This window comes from Schistocerca cancellata, unplaced genomic scaffold (genome assembly GCF_023864275.1).
Source record: "Schistocerca cancellata isolate TAMUIC-IGC-003103 unplaced genomic scaffold, iqSchCanc2.1 HiC_scaffold_426, whole genome shotgun sequence".
In the NCBI taxonomy this organism is placed as follows: Eukaryota; Metazoa; Arthropoda; class Insecta; order Orthoptera; family Acrididae; genus Schistocerca; species Schistocerca cancellata.
The window spans coordinates 15,802-40,000 of record NW_026046443.1 but is presented as its reverse complement, the minus strand read 5'-3'; the positions used below and the strand labels follow the sequence as shown (position 1 = coordinate 40,000).

Sequence of the window (24,199 nt, the reverse complement as noted above, 5' to 3'; positions counted from 1 at the left end):
TACCAGGAACGTTAGCTGCATCACCTCCCTGGCAATTCCATGCCGTGCTCGAAGCGTCAGCCATTGCTTGGTGACAGTGTGCTTCGATGAGAAGTGGACAGATGATGCATCTCTCTCGCCGTCAGTTATAGGCGGGAATCATACTTAATGTAGTTTTCTGCAAGCGTCAGCGGAGCGTCAGACATCTGTGTCTGGTCTTCTCCCTTCATGCATCCACCAAGTCCACTCCTGGCAGTCTCCAGTAAAAGCCCCCTGTGCTGAAGCGAAAATTGCCGCCGTTTCTATAGATACAGAGTGCCATTGCTTACTGGGAACAGTTAAGGAACCATAGTACAATATCTTGTTGTGAAACTGTCTACTTTTCTCACTTGTGGCCGAGAAAACTGAAACCCTCTCACCTTGGGCTGGAAGAATTAAAGATCATGACTGGGATTACATACATTGACTCGTGAAGTAATACAAAATTATTTCACTCTTCACTGTATTTGTTTCTGTACAAAATGTGCGTTCTATTGCTATATTTCTATCTGTAGGTAAAAATTGGGTATTGAAAGAAAATTCCCGTGAACAGGGGCGTGAAGATATGGTTCCGCTTTTACAGCATTTACACATAGCAGCGTCATGGATCTACGAGAATTTTGCTTGTATGTGTAAGGTTAACATATTTAAGCATAGAACTGAAGTCACAACAATTTTCACCTTTTGAAGACGCTTGTGGTTACCCATATGTCAATTCCCATCTCGTGATTGGCACACATTTTTAAAAATTGCCCGTCCCTTGTGGGGATCGAACCCACGACCTTTGGATTAGAAGTCCAACGCGCTATCCTCTGCGCCAAAGGGACGCTGTGCAAGTGACGGTCTCAGATGTAAGAGATTCTGCAAGACATGACCCGTGCTACATGTCTCGCGTTACTTTTCTGATAGGCTTACTTTCATATTTCTCTGAAGCAATTACATCAAAGACTCATTATTTATGTAACAGACACGATACATCGCTCCGAATCGCTCTGTTTACCATGGCTCTACTGATTGAAACACCTGCGTATTGACAGAGTTGCTCTGTACAATCGTAGTAACACAGTCCTGCTATTAGATTCGCTCACGTGCGCTGCTTACAGATAAATGGGAATTGCGCTCTTTAGAACAGCATCCACTCACAAAGTGGTAAACGACACACTGGGAACACTGTACGATTAGTCACATTTTTTGACTTTGGTTGACTGCTGTGTCACAGCCGGTCCCCATCATATGTATACACTCCAACGGACGTGTGTGCCCTGTTAGCACATTTACCAGGAACGTTAGCTGCATCACCTCCCTGGCAATTCCATGCCGTGCTCGAAGCGTCAGCCATTGCTTGGTGACAGTGTGCTTCGATGAGAAGTGGACAGATGATGCATCTCTCTCGCCGTCAGTTATAGGCGGGAATCATACTTAATGTAGTTTTCTGCAAGCGTCAGCGGAGCGTCAGACATCTGTGTCTGGTCTTCTCCCTTCATGCATCCACCAAGTCCACTCCTGGCAGTCTCCAGTAAAAGCCCCCTGTGCTGAAGCGAAAATTGCCGCCGTTTCTATAGATACAGAGTGCCATTGCTTACTGGGAACAGTTAAGGAACCATAGTACAATATCTTGTTGTGAAACTGTCTACTTTTCTCACTTGTGGCCGAGAAAACTGAAACCCTCTCACCTTGGGCTGGAAGAATTAAAGATCATGACTGGGATTACATACATTGACTCGTGAAGTAATACAAAATTATTTCACCCTTCACTGTATTTGTTTCTGTACAAAATGTGCGTTCTATTGCTATATTTCTATCTGTAGGTAAAAATTGGGTATTGAAAGAAAATTCCCGTGAACAGGGGCGTGAAGATATGGTTCCGCTTTTACAGCATTTACACATAGCAGCGTCATGGATCTACGAGAATTTTGCTTGTATGTGTAAGGTTAACATATTTAAGCATAGAACTGAAGTCACAACAATTTTCACCTTTTGAAGACGCTTGTGGTTACCCATATGTCAATTCCCATCTCGTGATTGGCACACATTTTTAAAAATTGCCCGTCCCTTGTGGGGATCGAACCCACGACCTTTGGATTAGAAGTCCAACGCGCTATCCTCTGCGCCAAAGGGACGCTGTGCAAGTGACGGTCTCAGATGTAAGAGATTCTGCAAGACATGACCCGTGCTACATGTCTCGCGTTACTTTTCTGATAGGCTTACTTTCATATTTCTCTGAAGCAATTACATCAAAGACTCATTATTTATGTAACAGACACGATACATCGCTCCGAATCGCTCTGTTTACCATGGCTCTACTGATTGAAACACCTGCGTATTGACAGAGTTGCTCTGTACAATCGTAGTAACACAGTCCTGCTATTAGATTCGCTCACGTGCGCTGCTTACAGATAAATGGGAATTGCGCTCTTTAGAACAGCATCCACTCACAAAGTGGTAAACGACACACTGGGAACACTGTACGATTAGTCACATTTTTTGACTTTGGTTGACTGCTGTGTCACAGCCGGTCCCCATCATATGTATACACTCCAACGGACGTGTGTGCCCTGTTAGCACATTTACCAGGAACGTTAGCTGCATCACCTCCCTGGCAATTCCATGCCGTGCTCGAAGCGTCAGCCATTGCTTGGTGACAGTGTGCTTCGATGAGAAGTGGACAGATGATGCATCTCTCTCGCCGTCAGTTATAGGCGGGAATCATACTTAATGTAGTTTTCTGCAAGCGTCAGCGGAGCGTCAGACATCTGTGTCTGGTCTTCTCCCTTCATGCATCCACCAAGTCCACTCCTGGCAGTCTCCAGTAAAAGCCCCCTGTGCTGAAGCGAAAATTGCCGCCGTTTCTATAGATACAGAGTGCCATTGCTTACTGGGAACAGTTAAGGAACCATAGTACAATATCTTGTTGTGAAACTGTCTACTTTTCTCACTTGTGGCCGAGAAAACTGAAACCCTCTCACCTTGGGCTGGAAGAATTAAAGATCATGACTGGGATTACATACATTGACTCGTGAAGTAATACAAAATTATTTCACTCTTCACTGTATTTGTTTCTGTACAAAATGTGCGTTCTATTGCTATATTTCTATCTGTAGGTAAAAATTGGGTATTGAAAGAAAATTCCCGTGAACAGGGGCGTGAAGATATGGTTCCGCTTTTACAGCATTTACACATAGCAGCGTCATGGATCTACGAGAATTTTGCTTGTATGTGTAAGGTTAACATATTTAAGCATAGAACTGAAGTCACAACAATTTTCACCTTTTGAAGACGCTTGTGGTTACCCATATGTCAATTCCCATCTCGTGATTGGCACACATTTTTAAAAATTGCCCGTCCCTTGTGGGGATCGAACCCACGACCTTTGGATTAGAAGTCCAACGCGCTATCCTCTGCGCCAAAGGGACGCTGTGCAAGTGACGGTCTCAGATGTAAGAGATTCTGCAAGACATGACCCATGCTACATGTCTCGCGTTACTTTTCTGATAGGCTTACTTTCATATTTCTCTGAAGCAATTACATCAAAGACTCATTATTTATGTAACAGACACGATACATCGCTCCGAATCGCTCTGTTTACCATGGCTCTACTGATTGAAACACCTGCGTATTGACAGAGTTGCTCTGTACAATCGTAGTAACACAGTCCTGCTATTAGATTCGCTCACGTGCGCTGCTTACAGATAAATGGGAATTGCGCTCTTTAGAACAGCATCCACTCACAAAGTGGTAAACGACACACTGGGAACACTGTACGATTAGTCACATTTTTTGACTTTGGTTGACTGCTGTGTCACAGCCGGTCCCCATCATATGTATACACTCCAATGGACGTGTGTGCCCTGTTAGCACATTTACCAGGAACGTTAGCTGCATCACCTCCCTGGCAATTCCATGCCGTGCTCGAAGCGTCAGCCATTGCTTGGTGACAGTGTGCTTCGATGAGAAGTGGACAGATGATGCATCTCTCTCGCCGTCAGTTATAGGCGGGAATCATACTTAATGTAGTTTTCTGCAAGCGTCAGCGGAGCGTCAGACATCTGTGTCTGGTCTTCTCCCTTCATGCATCCACCAAGTCCACTCCTGGCAGTCTCCAGTAAAAGCCCCCTGTGCTGAAGCGAAAATTGCCGCCGTTTCTATAGATACAGAGTGCCATTGCTTACTGGGAACAGTTAAGGAACCATAGTACAATATCTTGTTGTGAAACTGTCTACTTTTCTCACTTGTGGCCGAGAAAACTGAAACCCTCTCACCTTGGGCTGGAAGAATTAAAGATCATGACTGGGATTACATACATTGACTCGTGAAGTAATACAAAATTATTTCACCCTTCACTGTATTTGTTTCTGTACAAAATGTGCGTTCTATTGCTATATTTCTATCTGTAGGTAAAAATTGGGTATTGAAAGAAAATTCCCGTGAACAGGGGCGTGAAGATATGGTTCCGCTTTTACAGCATTTACACATAGCAGCGTCATGGATCTACGAGAATTTTGCTTGTATGTGTAAGGTTAACATATTTAAGCATAGAACTGAAGTCACAACAATTTTCACCTTTTGAAGACGCTTGTGGTTACCCATATGTCAATTCCCACCTCGTGATTGGCACACATTTTTAAAAATTGCCCGTCCCTTGTGGGGATCGAACCCACGACCTTTGGATTACAAGTCCAACGCGCTATCCTCTGCGCCAAAGGGACGCTGTGCAAGTGACGGTCTCAGATGTAAGAGATTCTGCAAGACATGACCCGTGCTACATGTCTCGCGTTACTTTTCTGATAGGCTTACTTTCATATTTCTCTGAAGCAATTACATCAAAGACTCATTATTTATGTAACAGACACGATACATCGCTCCGAATCGCTCTGTTTACCATGGCTCTACTGATTGAAACACCTGCGTATTGACAGAGTTGCTCTGTACAATCGTAGTAACACAGTCCTGCTATTAGATTCGCTCACGTGCGCTGCTTACAGATAAATGGGAATTGCGCTCTTTAGAACAGCATCCACTCACAAAGTGGTAAACGACACACTGGGAACACTGTACGATTAGTCACATTTTTTGACTTTGGTTGACTGCTGTGTCACAGCCGGTCCCCATCATATGTATACACTCCAACGGACGTGTGTGCCCTGTTAGCACATTTACCAGGAACGTTAGCTGCATCACCTCCCTGGCAATTCCATGCCGTGCTCGAAGCGTCAGCCATTGCTTGGTGACAGTGTGCTTCGATGAGAAGTGGACAGATGATGCATCTCTCTCGCCGTCAGTTATAGGCGGGAATCATACTTAATGTAGTTTTCTGCAAGCGTCAGCGGAGCGTCAGACATCTGTGTCTGGTCTTCTCCCTTCATGCATCCACCAAGTCCACTCCTGGCAGTCTCCAGTAAAAGCCCCCTGTGCTGAAGCGAAAATTGCCGCCGTTTCTATAGATACAGAGTGCCATTGCTTACTGGGAACAGTTAAGGAACCATAGTACAATATCTTGTTGTGAAACTGTCTACTTTTCTCACTTGTGGCCGAGAAAACTGAAACCCTCTCACCTTGGGCTGGAAGAATTAAAGATCATGACTGGGATTACATACATTGACTCGTGAAGTAATACAAAATTATTTCACTCTTCACTGTATTTGTTTCTGTACAAAATGTGCGTTCTATTGCTATATTTCTATCTGTAGGTAAAAATTGGGTATTGAAAGAAAATTCCCGTGAACAGGGGCGTGAAGATATGGTTCCGCTTTTACAGCATTTACACATAGCAGCGTCATGGATCTACGAGAATTTTGCTTGTATGTGTAAGGTTAACATATTTAAGCATAGAACTGAAGTCACAACAATTTTCACCTTTTGAAGACGCTTGTGGTTACCCATATGTCAATTCCCATCTCGTGATTGGCACACATTTTTAAAAATTGCCCGTCCCTTGTGGGGATCGAACCCACGACCTTTGGATTAGAAGTCCAACGCGCTATCCTCTGCGCCAAAGGGACGCTGTGCAAGTGACGGTCTCAGATGTAAGAGATTCTGCAAGACATGACCCGTGCTACATGTCTCGCGTTACTTTTCTGATAGGCTTACTTTCATATTTCTCTGAAGCAATTACATCAAAGACTCATTATTTATGTAACAGACACGATACATCGCTCCGAATCGCTCTGTTTACCATGGCTCTACTGATTGAAACACCTGCGTATTGACAGAGTTGCTCTGTACAATCGTAGTAACACAGTCCTGCTATTAGATTCGCTCACGTGCGCTGCTTACAGATAAATGGGAATTGCGCTCTTTAGAACAGCATCCACTCACAAAGTGGTAAACGACACACTGGGAACACTGTACGATTAGTCACATTTTTTGACTTTGGTTGACTGCTGTGTCACAGCCGGTCCCCATCATATGTATACACTCCAACGGACGTGTGTGCCCTGTTAGCACATTTACCAGGAACGTTAGCTGCATCACCTCCCTGGCAATTCCATGCCGTGCTCGAAGCGTCAGCCATTGCTTGGTGACAGTGTGCTTCGATGAGAAGTGGACAGATGATGCATCTCTCTCGCCGTCAGTTATAGGCGGGAATCATACTTAATGTAGTTTTCTGCAAGCGTCAGCGGAGCGTCAGACATCTGTGTCTGGTCTTCTCCCTTCATGCATCCACCAAGTCCACTCCTGGCAGTCTCCAGTAAAAGCCCCCTGTGCTGAAGCGAAAATTGCCGCCGTTTCTATAGATACAGAGTGCCATTGCTTACTGGGAACAGTTAAGGAACCATAGTACAATATCTTGTTGTGAAACTGTCTACTTTTCTCACTTGTGGCCGAGAAAACTGAAACCCTCTCACCTTGGGCTGGAAGAATTAAAGATCATGACTGGGATTACATACATTGACTCGTGAAGTAATACAAAATTATTTCACCCTTCACTGTATTTGTTTCTGTACAAAATGTGCGTTCTATTGCTATATTTCTATCTGTAGGTAAAAATTGGGTATTGAAAGAAAATTCCCGTGAACAGGGGCGTGAAGATATGGTTCCGCTTTTACAGCATTTACACATAGCAGCGTCATGGATCTACGAGAATTTTGCTTGTATGTGTAAGGTTAACATATTTAAGCATAGAACTGAAGTCACAACAATTTTCACCTTTTGAAGACGCTTGTGGTTACCCATATGTCAATTCCCATCTCGTGATTGGCACACATTTTTAAAAATTGCCCGTCCCTTGTGGGGATCGAACCCACGACCTTTGGATTAGAAGTCCAACGCGCTATCCTCTGCGCCAAAGGGACGCTGTGCAAGTGACGGTCTCAGATGTAAGAGATTCTGCAAGACATGACCCGTGCTACATGTCTCGCGTTACTTTTCTGATAGGCTTACTTTCATATTTCTCTGAAGCAATTACATCAAAGACTCATTATTTATGTAACAGACACGATACATCGCTCCGAATCGCTCTGTTTACCATGGCTCTACTGATTGAAACACCTGCGTATTGACAGAGTTGCTCTGTACAATCGTAGTAACACAGTCCTGCTATTAGATTCGCTCACGTGCGCTGCTTACAGATAAATGGGAATTGCGCTCTTTAGAACAGCATCCACTCACAAAGTGGTAAACGACACACTGGGAACACTGTACGATTAGTCACATTTTTTGACTTTGGTTGACTGCTGTGTCACAGCCGGTCCCCATCATATGTATACACTCCAACGGACGTGTGTGCCCTGTTAGCACATTTACCAGGAACGTTAGCTGCATCACCTCCCTGGCAATTCCATGCCGTGCTCGAAGCGTCAGCCATTGCTTGGTGACAGTGTGCTTCGATGAGAAGTGGACAGATGATGCATCTCTCTCGCCGTCAGTTATAGGCGGGAATCATACTTAATGTAGTTTTCTGCAAGCGTCAGCGGAGCGTCAGACATCTGTGTCTGGTCTTCTCCCTTCATGCATCCACCAAGTCCACTCCTGGCAGTCTCCAGTAAAAGCCCCCTGTGCTGAAGCGAAAATTGCCGCCGTTTCTATAGATACAGAGTGCCATTGCTTACTGGGAACAGTTAAGGAACCATAGTACAATATCTTGTTGTGAAACTGTCTACTTTTCTCACTTGTGGCCGAGAAAACTGAAACCCTCTCACCTTGGGCTGGAAGAATTAAAGATCATGACTGGGATTACATACATTGACTCGTGAAGTAATACAAAATTATTTCACTCTTCACTGTATTTGTTTCTGTACAAAATGTGCGTTCTATTGCTATATTTCTATCTGTAGGTAAAAATTGGGTATTGAAAGAAAATTCCCGTGAACAGGGGCGTGAAGATATGGTTCCGCTTTTACAGCATTTACACATAGCAGCGTCATGGATCTACGAGAATTTTGCTTGTATGTGTAAGGTTAACATATTTAAGCATAGAACTGAAGTCACAACAATTTTCACCTTTTGAAGACGCTTGTGGTTACCCATATGTCAATTCCCATCTCGTGATTGGCACACATTTTTAAAAATTGCCCGTCCCTTGTGGGGATCGAACCCACGACCTTTGGATTAGAAGTCCAACGCGCTATCCTCTGCGCCAAAGGGACGCTGTGCAAGTGACGGTCTCAGATGTAAGAGATTCTGCAAGACATGACCCATGCTACATGTCTCGCGTTACTTTTCTGATAGGCTTACTTTCATATTTCTCTGAAGCAATTACATCAAAGACTCATTATTTATGTAACAGACACGATACATCGCTCCGAATCGCTCTGTTTACCATGGCTCTACTGATTGAAACACCTGCGTATTGACAGAGTTGCTCTGTACAATCGTAGTAACACAGTCCTGCTATTAGATTCGCTCACGTGCGCTGCTTACAGATAAATGGGAATTGCGCTCTTTAGAACAGCATCCACTCACAAAGTGGTAAACGACACACTGGGAACACTGTACGATTAGTCACATTTTTTGACTTTGGTTGACTGCTGTGTCACAGCCGGTCCCCATCATATGTATACACTCCAATGGACGTGTGTGCCCTGTTAGCACATTTACCAGGAACGTTAGCTGCATCACCTCCCTGGCAATTCCATGCCGTGCTCGAAGCGTCAGCCATTGCTTGGTGACAGTGTGCTTCGATGAGAAGTGGACAGATGATGCATCTCTCTCGCCGTCAGTTATAGGCGGGAATCATACTTAATGTAGTTTTCTGCAAGCGTCAGCGGAGCGTCAGACATCTGTGTCTGGTCTTCTCCCTTCATGCATCCACCAAGTCCACTCCTGGCAGTCTCCAGTAAAAGCCCCCTGTGCTGAAGCGAAAATTGCCGCCGTTTCTATAGATACAGAGTGCCATTGCTTACTGGGAACAGTTAAGGAACCATAGTACAATATCTTGTTGTGAAACTGTCTACTTTTCTCACTTGTGGCCGAGAAAACTGAAACCCTCTCACCTTGGGCTGGAAGAATTAAAGATCATGACTGGGATTACATACATTGACTCGTGAAGTAATACAAAATTATTTCACCCTTCACTGTATTTGTTTCTGTACAAAATGTGCGTTCTATTGCTATATTTCTATCTGTAGGTAAAAATTGGGTATTGAAAGAAAATTCCCGTGAACAGGGGCGTGAAGATATGGTTCCGCTTTTACAGCATTTACACATAGCAGCGTCATGGATCTACGAGAATTTTGCTTGTATGTGTAAGGTTAACATATTTAAGCATAGAACTGAAGTCACAACAATTTTCACCTTTTGAAGACGCTTGTGGTTACCCATATGTCAATTCCCACCTCGTGATTGGCACACATTTTTAAAAATTGCCCGTCCCTTGTGGGGATCGAACCCACGACCTTTGGATTACAAGTCCAACGCGCTATCCTCTGCGCCAAAGGGACGCTGTGCAAGTGACGGTCTCAGATGTAAGAGATTCTGCAAGACATGACCCGTGCTACATGTCTCGCGTTACTTTTCTGATAGGCTTACTTTCATATTTCTCTGAAGCAATTACATCAAAGACTCATTATTTATGTAACAGACACGATACATCGCTCCGAATCGCTCTGTTTACCATGGCTCTACTGATTGAAACACCTGCGTATTGACAGAGTTGCTCTGTACAATCGTAGTAACACAGTCCTGCTATTAGATTCGCTCACGTGCGCTGCTTACAGATAAATGGGAATTGCGCTCTTTAGAACAGCATCCACTCACAAAGTGGTAAACGACACACTGGGAACACTGTACGATTAGTCACATTTTTTGACTTTGGTTGACTGCTGTGTCACAGCCGGTCCCCATCATATGTATACACTCCAACGGACGTGTGTGCCCTGTTAGCACATTTACCAGGAACGTTAGCTGCATCACCTCCCTGGCAATTCCATGCCGTGCTCGAAGCGTCAGCCATTGCTTGGTGACAGTGTGCTTCGATGAGAAGTGGACAGATGATGCATCTCTCTCGCCGTCAGTTATAGGCGGGAATCATACTTAATGTAGTTTTCTGCAAGCGTCAGCGGAGCGTCAGACATCTGTGTCTGGTCTTCTCCCTTCATGCATCCACCAAGTCCACTCCTGGCAGTCTCCAGTAAAAGCCCCCTGTGCTGAAGCGAAAATTGCCGCCGTTTCTATAGATACAGAGTGCCATTGCTTACTGGGAACAGTTAAGGAACCATAGTACAATATCTTGTTGTGAAACTGTCTACTTTTCTCACTTGTGGCCGAGAAAACTGAAACCCTCTCACCTTGGGCTGGAAGAATTAAAGATCATGACTGGGATTACATACATTGACTCGTGAAGTAATACAAAATTATTTCACTCTTCACTGTATTTGTTTCTGTACAAAATGTGCGTTCTATTGCTATATTTCTATCTGTAGGTAAAAATTGGGTATTGAAAGAAAATTCCCGTGAACAGGGGCGTGAAGATATGGTTCCGCTTTTACAGCATTTACACATAGCAGCGTCATGGATCTACGAGAATTTTGCTTGTATGTGTAAGGTTAACATATTTAAGCATAGAACTGAAGTCACAACAATTTTCACCTTTTGAAGACGCTTGTGGTTACCCATATGTCAATTCCCATCTCGTGATTGGCACACATTTTTAAAAATTGCCCGTCCCTTGTGGGGATCGAACCCACGACCTTTGGATTAGAAGTCCAACGCGCTATCCTCTGCGCCAAAGGGACGCTGTGCAAGTGACGGTCTCAGATGTAAGAGATTCTGCAAGACATGACCCGTGCTACATGTCTCGCGTTACTTTTCTGATAGGCTTACTTTCATATTTCTCTGAAGCAATTACATCAAAGACTCATTATTTATGTAACAGACACGATACATCGCTCCGAATCGCTCTGTTTACCATGGCTCTACTGATTGAAACACCTGCGTATTGACAGAGTTGCTCTGTACAATCGTAGTAACACAGTCCTGCTATTAGATTCGCTCACGTGCGCTGCTTACAGATAAATGGGAATTGCGCTCTTTAGAACAGCATCCACTCACAAAGTGGTAAACGACACACTGGGAACACTGTACGATTAGTCACATTTTTTGACTTTGGTTGACTGCTGTGTCACAGCCGGTCCCCATCATATGTATACACTCCAACGGACGTGTGTGCCCTGTTAGCACATTTACCAGGAACGTTAGCTGCATCACCTCCCTGGCAATTCCATGCCGTGCTCGAAGCGTCAGCCATTGCTTGGTGACAGTGTGCTTCGATGAGAAGTGGACAGATGATGCATCTCTCTCGCCGTCAGTTATAGGCGGGAATCATACTTAATGTAGTTTTCTGCAAGCGTCAGCGGAGCGTCAGACATCTGTGTCTGGTCTTCTCCCTTCATGCATCCACCAAGTCCACTCCTGGCAGTCTCCAGTAAAAGCCCCCTGTGCTGAAGCGAAAATTGCCGCCGTTTCTATAGATACAGAGTGCCATTGCTTACTGGGAACAGTTAAGGAACCATAGTACAATATCTTGTTGTGAAACTGTCTACTTTTCTCACTTGTGGCCGAGAAAACTGAAACCCTCTCACCTTGGGCTGGAAGAATTAAAGATCATGACTGGGATTACATACATTGACTCGTGAAGTAATACAAAATTATTTCACTCTTCACTGTATTTGTTTCTGTACAAAATGTGCGTTCTATTGCTATATTTCTATCTGTAGGTAAAAATTGGGTATTGAAAGAAAATTCCCGTGAACAGGGGCGTGAAGATATGGTTCCGCTTTTACAGCATTTACACATAGCAGCGTCATGGATCTACGAGAAATTTGCTTGTATGTGTAAGGTTAACATATTTAAGCATAGAACTGAAGTCACAACAATTTTCACCTTTTGAAGACGCTTGTGGTTACCCATATGTCAATTCCCATCTCGTGATTGGCACACATTTTTAAAAATTGCCCGTCCCTTGTGGGGATCGAACCCACGACCTTTGGATTACAAGTCCAACGCGCTATCCTCTGCGCCAAAGGGACGCTGTGCAAGTGACGGTCTCAGATGTAAGAGATTCTGCAAGACATGACCCGTGCTACATGTCTCGCGTTACTTTTCTGATAGGCTTACTTTCATATTTCTCTGAAGCAATTACATCAAAGACTCATTATTTATGTAACAGACACGATACATCGCTCCGAATCGCTCTGTTTACCATGGCTCTACTGATTGAAACACCTGCGTATTGACAGAGTTGCTCTGTACAATCGTAGTAACACAGTCCTGCTATTAGATTCGCTCACGTGCGCTGCTTACAGATAAATGGGAATTGCGCTCTTTAGAACAGCATCCACTCACAAAGTGGTAAACGACACACTGGGAACACTGTACGATTAGTCACATTTTTTGACTTTGGTTGACTGCTGTGTCACAGCCGGTCCCCATCATATGTATACACTCCAACGGACGTGTGTGCCCTGTTAGCACATTTACCAGGAACGTTAGCTGCATCACCTCCCTGGCAATTCCATGCCGTGCTCGAAGCGTCAGCCATTGCTTGGTGACAGTGTGCTTCGATGAGAAGTGGACAGATGATGCATCTCTCTCGCCGTCAGTTATAGGCGGGAATCATACTTAATGTAGTTTTCTGCAAGCGTCAGCGGAGCGTCAGACATCTGTGTCTGGTCTTCTCCCTTCATGCATCCACCAAGTCCACTCCTGGCAGTCTCCAGTAAAAGCCCCCTGTGCTGAAGCGAAAATTGCCGCCGTTTCTATAGATACAGAGTGCCATTGCTTACTGGGAACAGTTAAGGAACCATAGTACAATATCTTGTTGTGAAACTGTCTACTTTTCTCACTTGTGGCCGAGAAAACTGAAACCCTCTCACCTTGGGCTGGAAGAATTAAAGATCATGACTGGGATTACATACATTGACTCGTGAAGTAATACAAAATTATTTCACTCTTCACTGTATTTGTTTCTGTACAAAATGTGCGTTCTATTGCTATATTTCTATCTGTAGGTAAAAATTGGGTATTGAAAGAAAATTCCCGTGAACAGGGGCGTGAAGATATGGTTCCGCTTTTACAGCATTTACACATAGCAGCGTCATGGATCTACGAGAATTTTGCTTGTATGTGTAAGGTTAACATATTTAAGCATAGAACTGAAGTCACAACAATTTTCACCTTTTGAAGACGCTTGTGGTTACCCATATGTCAATTCCCATCTCGTGATTGGCACACATTTTTAAAAATTGCCCGTCCCTTGTGGGGATCGAACCCACGACCTTTGGATTAGAAGTCCAACGCGCTATCCTCTGCGCCAAAGGGACGCTGTGCAAGTGACGGTCTCAGATGTAAGAGATTCTGCAAGACATGACCCGTGCTACATGTCTCGCGTTACTTTTCTGATAGGCTTACTTTCATATTTCTCTGAAGCAATTACATCAAAGACTCATTATTTATGTAACAGACACGATACATCGCTCCGAATCGCTCTGTTTACCATGGCTCTACTGATTGAAACACCTGCGTATTGACAGAGTTGCTCTGTACAATCGTAGTAACACAGTCCTGCTATTAGATTCGCTCACGTGCGCTGCTTACAGATAAATGGGAATTGCGCTCTTTAGAACAGCATCCACTCACAAAGTGGTAAACGACACACTGGGAACACTGTACGATTAGTCACATTTTTTGACTTTGGTTGACTGCTGTGTCACAGCCGGTCCCCATCATATGTATACACTCCAACGGACGTGTGTGCCCTGTTAGCACATTTACCAGGAACGTTAGCTGCATCACCTCCCTGGCAATTCCATGCCGTGCTCGAAGCGTCAGCCATTGCTTGGTGACAGTGTGCTTCGATGAGAAGTGGACAGATGATGCATCTCTCTCGCCGTCAGTTATAGGCGGGAATCATACTTAATGTAGTTTTCTGCAAGCGTCAGCGGAGCGTCAGACATCTGTGTCTGGTCTTCTCCCTTCATGCATCCACCAAGTCCACTCCTGGCAGTCTCCAGTAAAAGCCCCCTGTGCTGAAGCGAAAATTGCCGCCGTTTCTATAGATACAGAGTGCCATTGCTTACTGGGAACAGTTAAGGAACCATAGTACAATATCTTGTTGTGAAACTGTCTACTTTTCTCACTTGTGGCCGAGAAAACTGAAACCCTCTCACCTTGGGCTGGAAGAATTAAAGATCATGACTGGGATTACATACATTGACTCGTGAAGTAATACAAAATTATTTCACTCTTCACTGTATTTGTTTCTGTACAAAATGTGCGTTCTATTGCTATATTTCTATCTGTAGGTAAAAATTGGGTATTGAAAGAAAATTCCCGTGAACAGGGGCGTGAAGATATGGTTCCGCTTTTACAGCATTTACACATAGCAGCGTCATGGATCTACGAGAATTTTGCTTGTATGTGTAAGGTTAACATATTTAAGCATAGAACTGAAGTCACAACAATTTTCACCTTTTGAAGACGCTTGTGGTTACCCATATGTCAATTCCCATCTCGTGATTGGCACACATTTTTAAAAATTGCCCGTCCCTTGTGGGGATCGAACCCACGACCTTTGGATTAGAAGTCCAACGCGCTATCCTCTGCGCCAAAGGGACGCTGTGCAAGTGACGGTCTCAGATGTAAGAGATTCTGCAAGACATGACCCGTGCTACATGTCTCGCGTTACTTTTCTGATAGGCTTACTTTCATATTTCTCTGAAGCAATTACATCAAAGACTCATTATTTATGTAACAGACACGATACATCGCTCCGAATCGCTCTGTTTACCATGGCTCTACTGATTGAAACACCTGCGTATTGACAGAGTTGCTCTGTACAATCGTAGTAACACAGTCCTGCTATTAGATTCGCTCACGTGCGCTGCTTACAGATAAATGGGAATTGCCCTCTTTAGAACAGCATCCACTCACAAAGTGGTAAACGACACACTGGGAACACTGTACGATTAGTCACATTTTTTGACTTTGGTTGACTGCTGTGTCACAGCCGGTCCCCATCATATGTATACACTGCAACGGACGTGTGTGCCCTGTTAGCACATTTACCAGGAACGTTAGCTGCATCACCTCCCTGGCAATTCCATGCCGTGCTCGAAGCGTCAGCCATTGCTTGGTGACAGTGTGCTTCGATGAGAAGTGGACAGATGATGCATCTCTCTCGCCGTCAGTTATAGGCGGGAATCATACTTAATGTAGTTTTCTGCAAGCGTCAGCGGAGCGTCAGACATCTGTGTCTGGTCTTCTCCCTTCATGCATCCACCAAGTCCACTCCTGGCAGTCTCCAGTAAAAGCCCCCTGTGCTGAAGCGAAAATTGCCGCCGTTTCTATAGATACAGAGTGCCATTGCTTACTGGGAACAGTTAAGGAACCATAGTACAATATCTTGTTGTGAAACTGTCTACTTTTCTCACTTGTGGCCGAGAAAACTGAAACCCTCTCACCTTGGGCTGGAAGAATTAAAGATCATGACTGGGATTACATACATTGACTCGTGAAGTAATACAAAATTATTTCACTCTTCACTGTATTTGTTTCTGTACAAAATGTGCGTTCTATTGCTATATTTCTATCTGTAGGTAAAAATTGGGTATTGAAAGAAAATTCCCGTGAACAGGGGCGTGAAGATATGGTTCCGCTTTTACAGCATTTACACATAGCAGCGTCATGGATCTACGAGAATTTTGCTTGTATGTGTAAGGTTAACATATTTAAGCATAGAACTGAAGTCACAACAATTTTCACCTTTTGAAGACGCTTGTGGTTACCCATATGTCAATTCCCATCTCGTGATTGGCACACATTTTTAAAAATTGCCCGTCCCTTGTGGGGATCGAACCCACGACCTTTGGATTACAAGTCCAACGCGCTATCCTCTGCGCCAAAGGGACGCTGTGCAAGTGACGGTCTCAGATGTAAGAGATTCTGCAAGACATGACCCGTGCTACATGTCTCGCGTTACTTTTCTGATAGGCTTACTTTCATATTTCTCTGAAGCAATTACATCAAAGACTCATTATTTATGTAACAGACACGATACATCGCTCCGAATCGCTCTGTTTACCATGGCTCTACTGATTGAAACACCTGCGTATTGACAGAGTTGCTCTGTACAATCGTAGTAACACAGTCCTGCTATTAGATTCGCTCACGTGCGCTGCTTACAGATAAATGGGAATTGCGCTCTTTAGAACAGCATCCACTCACAAAGTGGTAAACGACACACTGGGAACACTGTACGATTAGTCACATTTTTTGACTTTGGTTGACTGCTGTGTCACAGCCGGTCCCCATCATATGTATACACTCCAACGGACGTGTGTGCCCTGTTAGCACATTTACCAGGAACGTTAGCTGCATCACCTCCCTGGCAATTCCATGCCGTGCTCGAAGCGTCAGCCATTGCTTGGTGACAGTGTGCTTCGATGAGAAGTGGACAGATGATGCATCTCTCTCGCCGTCAGTTATAGGCGGGAATCATACTTAATGTAGTTTTCTGCAAGCGTCAGCGGAGCGTCAGACATCTGTGTCTGGTCTTCTCCCTTCATGCATCCACCAAGTCCACTCCTGGCAGTCTCCAGTAAAAGCCCCCTGTGCTGAAGCGAAAATTGCCGCCGTTTCTATAGATACAGAGTGCCATTGCTTACTGGGAACAGTTAAGGAACCATAGTACAATATCTTGTTGTGAAACTGTCTACTTTTCTCACTTGTGGCCGAGAAAACTGAAACCCTCTCACCTTGGGCTGGAAGAATTAAAGATCATGACTGGGATTACATACATTGACTCGTGAAGTAATACAAAATTATTTCACTCTTCACTGTATTTGTTTCTGTACAAAATGTGCGTTCTATTGCTATATTTCTATCTGTAGGTAAAAATTGGGTATTGAAAGAAAATTCCCGTGAACAGGGGCGTGAAGATATGGTTCCGCTTTTACACATAGCAGCGTCATGGATCTACGAGAATTTTGCTTGTATGTGTAAGGTTAACATATTTAAGCATAGAACTGAAGTCACAACAATTTTCACCTTTTGAAGACGCTTGTGGTTACCCATATGTCAATTCCCATCTCGTGATTGGCACACATTTTTAAAAATTGCCCGTCCCTTGTGGGGATCGAACCCACGACCTTTGGATTAGAAGTCCAACGCGCTATCCTCTGCGCCAAAGGGACGCTGTGCAAGTGACGGTCTCAGATGTAAGAGATTCTGCAAGACATGACCCGTGCTACATGTCTCGCGTTACTTTTCTGATAGGCTTACTTTCATATTTCTCTGAAGCAATTACATCAAAGACTCATTATTTATGTAACAGACACGATACATCGCTCCGAATCGCTCTGTTTACCATGGCTCTACTGATTGAAACACCTGCATATTGACAGAGTTGCTCTGTACAATCGTAGTAACACAGTCCTGCTATTAGATTCGCTCACGTGCGCTGCTTACAGATAAATGGGAATTGCGCTCTTTAGAACAGCATCCACTCACAAAGTGGTAAACGACACACTGGGAACACTGTACGATTAGTCACATTTTTTGACTTTGGTTGACTGCTGTGTCACAGCCGGTCCCCATCATATGTATACACTGCAACGGACGTGTGTGCCCTGTTAGCACATTTACCAGGAACGTTAGCTGCATCACCTCCCTGGCAATTCCATGCCGTGCTCGAAGCGTCAGCCATTGCTTGGTGACAGTGTGCTTCGATGAGAAGTGGACAGATGATGCATCTCTCTCGCCGTCAGTTATAGGCGGGAATCATACTTAATGTAGTTTTCTGCAAGCGTCAGCGGAGCGTCAGACATCTGTGTCTGGTCTTCTCCCTTCATGCATCCACCAAGTCCACTCCTGGCAGTCTCCAGTAAAAGCCCCCTGTGCTGAAGCGAAAATTGCCGCCGTTTCTATAGATACAGAGTGCCATTGCTTACTGGGAACAGTTAAGGAACCATAGTACAATATCTTGTTGTGAAACTGTCTACTTTTCTCACTTGTGGCCGAGAAAACTGAAACCCTCTCACCTTGGGCTGGAAGAATTAAAGATCATGACTGGGATTACATACATTGACTCGTGAAGTAATACAAAATTATTTCACTCTTCACTGTATTTGTTTCTGTACAAAATGTGCGTTCTATTGCTATATTTCTATCTGTAGGTAAAAATTGGGTATTGAAAGAAAATTCCCGTGAACAGGGGCGTGAAGATATGGTTCCGCTTTTACAGCATTTACACATAGCAGCGTCATGGATCTACGAGAATTTTGCTTGTATGTGTAAGGTTAACATATTTAAGCATAGAACTGAAGTCACAACAATTTTCACCTTTTGAAGACGCTTGTGGTTACCCATATGTCAATTCCCATCTCGTGATTGGCACACATTTTTAAAAATTGCCCGTCCCTTGTGGGGATCGAACCCACGACCTTTGGATTAGAAGTCCAACGCGCTATCCTCTGCGCCAAAGGGACGCTGTGCAAGTGACGGTCTCAGATGTAAGAGATTCTGCAAGACATGACCCGTGCTACATGTCTCGCGTTACTTTTCTGATAGGCTTACTTTCATATTTCTCTGAAGCAATTACATCAAAGACTCATTATTTATGTAACAGACACGATACATCGCTCCGAATCGCTCTGTTTACCATGGCTCTACTGATTGAAACACCTGCGTATTGACAGAGTTGCTCTGTACAATCGTAGTAACACAGTCCTGCTATTAGATTCGCTCACGTGCGCTGCTTACAGATAAATGGGAATTGCGCTCTTTAGAACAGCATCCACTCACAAAGTGGTAAACGACACACTGGGAACACTGTACGATTAGTCACATTTTTTGACTTTGGTTGACTGCTGTGTCACAGCCGGTCCCCATCATATGTATACACTGCAACGGACGTGTGTGCCCTGTTAGCACATTTACCAGGAACGTTAGCTGCATCACCTCCCTGGCAATTCCATGCCGTGCTCGAAGCGTCAGCCATTGCTTGGTGACAGTGTGCTTCGATGAGAAGTGGACAGATGATGCATCTCTCTCGCCGTCAGTTATAGGCGGGAATCATACTTAATGTAGTTTTCTGCAAGCGTCAGCGGAGCGTCAGACATCTGTGTCTGGTCTTCTCCCTTCATGCATCCACCAAGTCCACTCCTGGCAGTCTCCAGTAAAAGCCCCCTGTGCTGAAGCGAAAATTGCCGCCGTTTCTATAGATACAGAGTGCCATTGCTTACTGGGAACAGTTAAGGAACCATAGTACAATATCTTGTTGTGAAACTGTCTACTTTTCTCACTTGTGGCCGAGAAAACTGAAACCCTCTCACCTTGGGCTGGAAGAATTAAAGATCATGACTGGGATTACATACATTGACTCGTGAAGTAATACAAAATTATTTCACTCTTCACTGTATTTGTTTCTGTACAAAATGTGCGTTCTATTGCTATATTTCTATCTGTAGGTAAAAATTGCGTATTGAAAGAAAATTCCCGTGAACAGGGGCGTGAAGATATGGTTCCGCTTTTACAGCATTTACACATAGCAGCGTCATGGATCTACGAGAATTTTGCTTGTATGTGTAAGGTTAACATATTTAAGCATAGAACTGAAGTCACAACAATTTTCACCTTTTGAAGACGCTTGTGGTTACCCATATGTCAATTCCCATCTCGTGATTGGCACACATTTTTAAAAATTGCCCGTCCCTTGTGGGGATCGAACCCACGACCTTTGGATTAGAAGTCCAACGCGCTATCCTCTGCGCCAAAGGGACGCTGTGCAAGTGACGGTCTCAGATGTAAGAGATTCTGCAAGACATGACCCGTGCTACATGTCTCGCGTTACTTTTCTGATAGGCTTACTTTCATATTTCTCTGAAGCAATTACATCAAAGACTCATTATTTATGTAACAGACACGATACATCGCTCCGAATCGCTCTGTTTACCATGGCTCTACTGATTGAAACACCTGCGTATTGACAGAGTTGCTCTGTACAATCGTAGTAACACAGTCCTGCTATTAGATTCGCTCACGTGCGCTGCTTACAGATAAATGGGAATTGCGCTCTTTAGAACAGCATCCACTCACAAAGTGGTAAACGACACACTGGGAACACTGTACGATTAGTCACATTTTTTGACTTTGGTTGACTGCTGTGTCACAGCCGGTCCCCATCATATGTATACACTCCAACGGACGTGTGTGCCCTGTTAGCACATTTACCAGGAACGTTAGCTGCATCACCTCCCTGGCAATTCCATGCCGTGCTCGAAGCGTCAGCCATTGCTTGGTGACAGTGTGCTTCGATGAGAAGTGGACAGATGATGCATCTCTCTCGCCGTCAGTTATAGGCGGGAATCATACTTAATGTAGTTTTCTGCAAGCGTCAGCGGAGCGTCAGACATCTGTGTCTGGTCTTCTCCCTTCATGCATCCACCAAGTCCACTCCTGGCAGTCTCCAGTAAAAGCCCCCTGTGCTGAAGCGAAAATTGCCGCCGTTTCTATAGATACAGAGTGCCATTGCTTACTGGGAACAGTTAAGGAACCATAGTACAATATCTTGTTGTGAAACTGTCTACTTTTCTCACTTGTGGCCGAGAAAACTGAAACCCTCTCACCTTGGGCTGGAAGAATTAAAGATCATGACTGGGATTACATACATTGACTCGTGAAGTAATACAAAATTATTTCACTCTTCACTGTATTTGTTTCTGTACAAAATGTGCGTTCTATTGCTATATTTCTATCTGTAGGTAAAAATTGGGTATTGAAAGAAAATTCCCGTGAACAGGGGCGTGAAGATATGGTTCCGCTTTTACAGCATTTACACATAGCAGCGTCATGGATCTACGAGAATTTTGCTTGTATGTGTAAGGTTAACATATTTAAGCATAGAACTGAAGTCACAACAATTTTCACCTTTTGAAGACGCTTGTGGTTACCCATATGTCAATTCCCATCTCGTGATTGGCACACATTTTTAAAAATTGCCCGTCCCTTGTGGGGATCGAACCCACGACCTTTGGATTAGAAGTCCAACGCGCTATCCTCTGCGCCAAAGGGACGCTGTGCAAGTGACGGTCTCAGATGTAAGAGATTCTGCAAGACATGACCCGTGCTACATGTCTCGCGTTACTTTTCTGATAGGCTTACTTTCATATTTCTCTGAAGCAATTACATCAAAGACTCATTATTTATGTAACAGACACGATACATCGCTCCGAATCGCTCTGTTTACCATGGCTCTACTGATTGAAACACCTGCGTATTGACAGAGTTGCTCTGTACAATCGTAGTAACACAGTCCTGCTATTAGATTCGCTCACGTGCGCTGCTTACAGATAAATGGGAATTGCGCTCTTTAGAACAGCATCCACTCACAAAGTGGTAAACGACACACTGGGAACACTGTACGATTAGTCACATTTTTTGACTTTGGTTGACTGCTGTGTCACAGCCGGTCCCCATCATATGTATACACTCCAACGGACGTGTGTGCCCTGTTAGCACATTTACCAGGAACGTTAGCTGCATCACCTCCCTGGCAATTCCATGCCGTGCTCGAAGCGTCAGCCATTGCTTGGTGACAGTGTGCTTCGATGAGAAGTGGACAGATGATGCATCTCTCTCGCCGTCAGTTATAGGCGGGAATCATACTTAATGTAGTTTTCTGCAAGCGTCAGCGGAGCGTCAGACATCTGTGTCTGGTCTTCTCCCTTCATGCATCCACCAAGTCCACTCCTGGCAGTCTCCAGTAAAAGCCCCCTGTGCTGAAGCGAAAATTGCCGCCGTTTCTATAGATACAGAGTGCCATTGCTTACTGGGAACAGTTAAGGAACCATAGTACAATATCTTGTTGTGAAACTGTCTACTTTTCTCACTTGTGGCCGAGAAAACTGAAACCCTCTCACCTTGGGCTGGAAGAATTAAAGATCATGACTGGGATTACATACATTGACTCGTGAAGTAACACAAAATTATTTCACTCTTCACTGTATTTGTTTCTGTACAAAATGTGCGTTCTATTGCTATATTTCTATCTGTAGGTAAAAATTGGGTATTGAAAGAAAATTCCCGTGAACAGGGGCGTGAAGATATGGTTCCGCTTTTACAGCATTTACACATAGCAGCGTCATGGATCTACGAGAATTTTGCTTGTATGTGTAAGGTCAACATATTTAAGCATAGAACTGAAGTCACAACAATTTTCACCTTTTGAAGACGCTTGTGGTTACCCATATGTCAATTCCCATCTCGTGATTGGCACACATTTTTAAAAATTGCCCGTCCCTTGTGGGGATCGAACCCACGACCTTTGGATTAGAAGTCCAACGCACTATCCTCTGCGCCAAAGGGACGCTGTGCAAGTGACGGTCTCAGATGTAAGAGATTCTGCAAGACATGACCCGTGCTACATGTCTCGCGTTACTTTTCTGATAGGCTTACTTTCATATTTCTCTGAAGCAATTACATCAAAGACTCATTATTTATGTAACAGACACGATACATCGCTCCGAATCGCTCTGTTTACCATGGCTCTACTGATTGAAACACCTGCGTATTGACAGAGTTGCTCTGTACAATCGTAGTAACACAGTCCTGCTATTAGATTCGCTCACGTGCGCTGCTTACAGATAAATGGGAATTGCGCTCTTTAGAACAGCATCCACTCACAAAGTGGTAAACGACACACTGGGAACACTGTACGATTAGTCACATTTTTTGACTTTGGTTGACTGCTGTGTCACAGCCGGTCCCCATAATATGTATACACTCCAACGGACGTGTGTGCCCTGTTAGCACATTTACCAGGAACGTTAGCTGCATCACCTCCCTGGCAATTCCATGCCGTGCTCGAAGCGTCAGCCATTGCTTGGTGACAGTGTGCTTCGATGAGAAGTGGACAGATGATGCATCTCTCTCGCCGTCAGTTATAGGCGGGAATCATACTTAATGTAGTTTTCTGCAAGCGTCAGCGGAGCGTCAGACATCTGTGTCTGGTCTTCTCCCTTCATGCATCCACCAAGTCCACTCCTGGCAGTCTCCAGTAAAAGCCCCCTGTGCTGAAGCGAAAATTGCCGCCGTTTCTATAGATACAGAGTGCCATTGCTTACTGGGAACAGTTAAGGAACCATAGTACAATATCTTGTTGTGAAACTGTCTACTTTTCTCACTTGTGGCCGAGAAAACTGAAACCCTCTCACCTTGGGCTGGAAGAATTAAAGATCATGACTGGGATTACATACATTGACTCGTGAAGTAATACAAAATTATTTCACTCTTCACTGTATTTGTTTCTGTACAAAATGTGCATTCTATTGCTATATTTCTATCTGTAGGTAAAAATTGGGTATTGAAAGAAAATTCCCGTGAACAGGGGCGTGAAGATATGGTTCCGCTTTTACAGCATTTACACATAGCAGCGTCATGGATCTACGAGAATTTTGCTTGTATGTGTAAGGTTAACATATTTAAGCATAGAACTGAAGTCACAACAATTTTCACCTTTTGAAGACGCTTGTGGTTACCCATATGTCAATTCCCATCTCGTGATTGGCACACATTTTTAAAAATTGCCCGTTCTTTGTGGGGATCGAACCCACGACCTTTGGATTAGAAGTCCAACGCGCTATCCTCTGCGCCAAAGGGACGCTGTGCAAGTGACGGTCTCAGATGTAAGAGATTCTGCAAGACATGACCCGTGCTACATGTCTCGCGTTACTTTTCTGATAGGCTTACT

General features: G+C 44.2%; 19 non-coding genes across 19 annotated transcripts; all 19 read right to left on the bottom strand.

Annotated features, from left to right (window-relative positions):
- Window positions 1-772: 772 nt before the first annotated feature.
- On the bottom strand, window positions 773-845 carry Trnar-ucu (transfer RNA arginine (anticodon UCU)). The gene has a single exon. It is a non-coding gene; the product is annotated as a tRNA-Arg (tRNA).
- Window positions 846-2,065: 1,220 nt separating this feature from the next.
- Trnar-ucu (transfer RNA arginine (anticodon UCU)) lies at window positions 2,066-2,138 on the bottom strand. Its single transcript has one exon. It is a non-coding gene; the product is annotated as a tRNA-Arg (tRNA).
- Window positions 2,139-3,358: 1,220 nt separating this feature from the next.
- On the bottom strand, window positions 3,359-3,431 carry Trnar-ucu (transfer RNA arginine (anticodon UCU)). Its single transcript has one exon. It is a non-coding gene; the product is annotated as a tRNA-Arg (tRNA).
- A 1,220-nt stretch (window positions 3,432-4,651) lies between these two features.
- Trnat-ugu (transfer RNA threonine (anticodon UGU)) lies at window positions 4,652-4,724 on the bottom strand. The gene has a single exon. It is a non-coding gene; the product is annotated as a tRNA-Thr (tRNA).
- Window positions 4,725-5,944: 1,220 nt separating this feature from the next.
- Window positions 5,945-6,017, bottom strand: Trnar-ucu (transfer RNA arginine (anticodon UCU)). Its single transcript has one exon. It is a non-coding gene; the product is annotated as a tRNA-Arg (tRNA).
- A 1,220-nt stretch (window positions 6,018-7,237) lies between these two features.
- Window positions 7,238-7,310, bottom strand: Trnar-ucu (transfer RNA arginine (anticodon UCU)). The gene has a single exon. It is a non-coding gene; the product is annotated as a tRNA-Arg (tRNA).
- A 1,220-nt stretch (window positions 7,311-8,530) lies between these two features.
- On the bottom strand, window positions 8,531-8,603 carry Trnar-ucu (transfer RNA arginine (anticodon UCU)). The gene has a single exon. It is a non-coding gene; the product is annotated as a tRNA-Arg (tRNA).
- A 1,220-nt stretch (window positions 8,604-9,823) lies between these two features.
- On the bottom strand, window positions 9,824-9,896 carry Trnat-ugu (transfer RNA threonine (anticodon UGU)). The gene has a single exon. It is a non-coding gene; the product is annotated as a tRNA-Thr (tRNA).
- Window positions 9,897-11,116: 1,220 nt separating this feature from the next.
- On the bottom strand, window positions 11,117-11,189 carry Trnar-ucu (transfer RNA arginine (anticodon UCU)). The gene has a single exon. It is a non-coding gene; the product is annotated as a tRNA-Arg (tRNA).
- A 1,220-nt stretch (window positions 11,190-12,409) lies between these two features.
- On the bottom strand, window positions 12,410-12,482 carry Trnat-ugu (transfer RNA threonine (anticodon UGU)). The gene has a single exon. It is a non-coding gene; the product is annotated as a tRNA-Thr (tRNA).
- A 1,220-nt stretch (window positions 12,483-13,702) lies between these two features.
- On the bottom strand, window positions 13,703-13,775 carry Trnar-ucu (transfer RNA arginine (anticodon UCU)). The gene has a single exon. It is a non-coding gene; the product is annotated as a tRNA-Arg (tRNA).
- Window positions 13,776-14,995: 1,220 nt separating this feature from the next.
- On the bottom strand, window positions 14,996-15,068 carry Trnar-ucu (transfer RNA arginine (anticodon UCU)). The gene has a single exon. It is a non-coding gene; the product is annotated as a tRNA-Arg (tRNA).
- A 1,220-nt stretch (window positions 15,069-16,288) lies between these two features.
- Trnat-ugu (transfer RNA threonine (anticodon UGU)) lies at window positions 16,289-16,361 on the bottom strand. The gene has a single exon. It is a non-coding gene; the product is annotated as a tRNA-Thr (tRNA).
- A 1,211-nt stretch (window positions 16,362-17,572) lies between these two features.
- Window positions 17,573-17,645, bottom strand: Trnar-ucu (transfer RNA arginine (anticodon UCU)). The gene has a single exon. It is a non-coding gene; the product is annotated as a tRNA-Arg (tRNA).
- A 1,220-nt stretch (window positions 17,646-18,865) lies between these two features.
- Trnar-ucu (transfer RNA arginine (anticodon UCU)) lies at window positions 18,866-18,938 on the bottom strand. Its single transcript has one exon. It is a non-coding gene; the product is annotated as a tRNA-Arg (tRNA).
- A 1,220-nt stretch (window positions 18,939-20,158) lies between these two features.
- Trnar-ucu (transfer RNA arginine (anticodon UCU)) lies at window positions 20,159-20,231 on the bottom strand. Its single transcript has one exon. It is a non-coding gene; the product is annotated as a tRNA-Arg (tRNA).
- Window positions 20,232-21,451: 1,220 nt separating this feature from the next.
- On the bottom strand, window positions 21,452-21,524 carry Trnar-ucu (transfer RNA arginine (anticodon UCU)). Its single transcript has one exon. It is a non-coding gene; the product is annotated as a tRNA-Arg (tRNA).
- A 1,220-nt stretch (window positions 21,525-22,744) lies between these two features.
- On the bottom strand, window positions 22,745-22,817 carry Trnar-ucu (transfer RNA arginine (anticodon UCU)). The gene has a single exon. It is a non-coding gene; the product is annotated as a tRNA-Arg (tRNA).
- A 1,220-nt stretch (window positions 22,818-24,037) lies between these two features.
- On the bottom strand, window positions 24,038-24,110 carry Trnar-ucu (transfer RNA arginine (anticodon UCU)). Its single transcript has one exon. It is a non-coding gene; the product is annotated as a tRNA-Arg (tRNA).
- Between the last annotated feature and the right edge of the window lie 89 nt (window positions 24,111-24,199).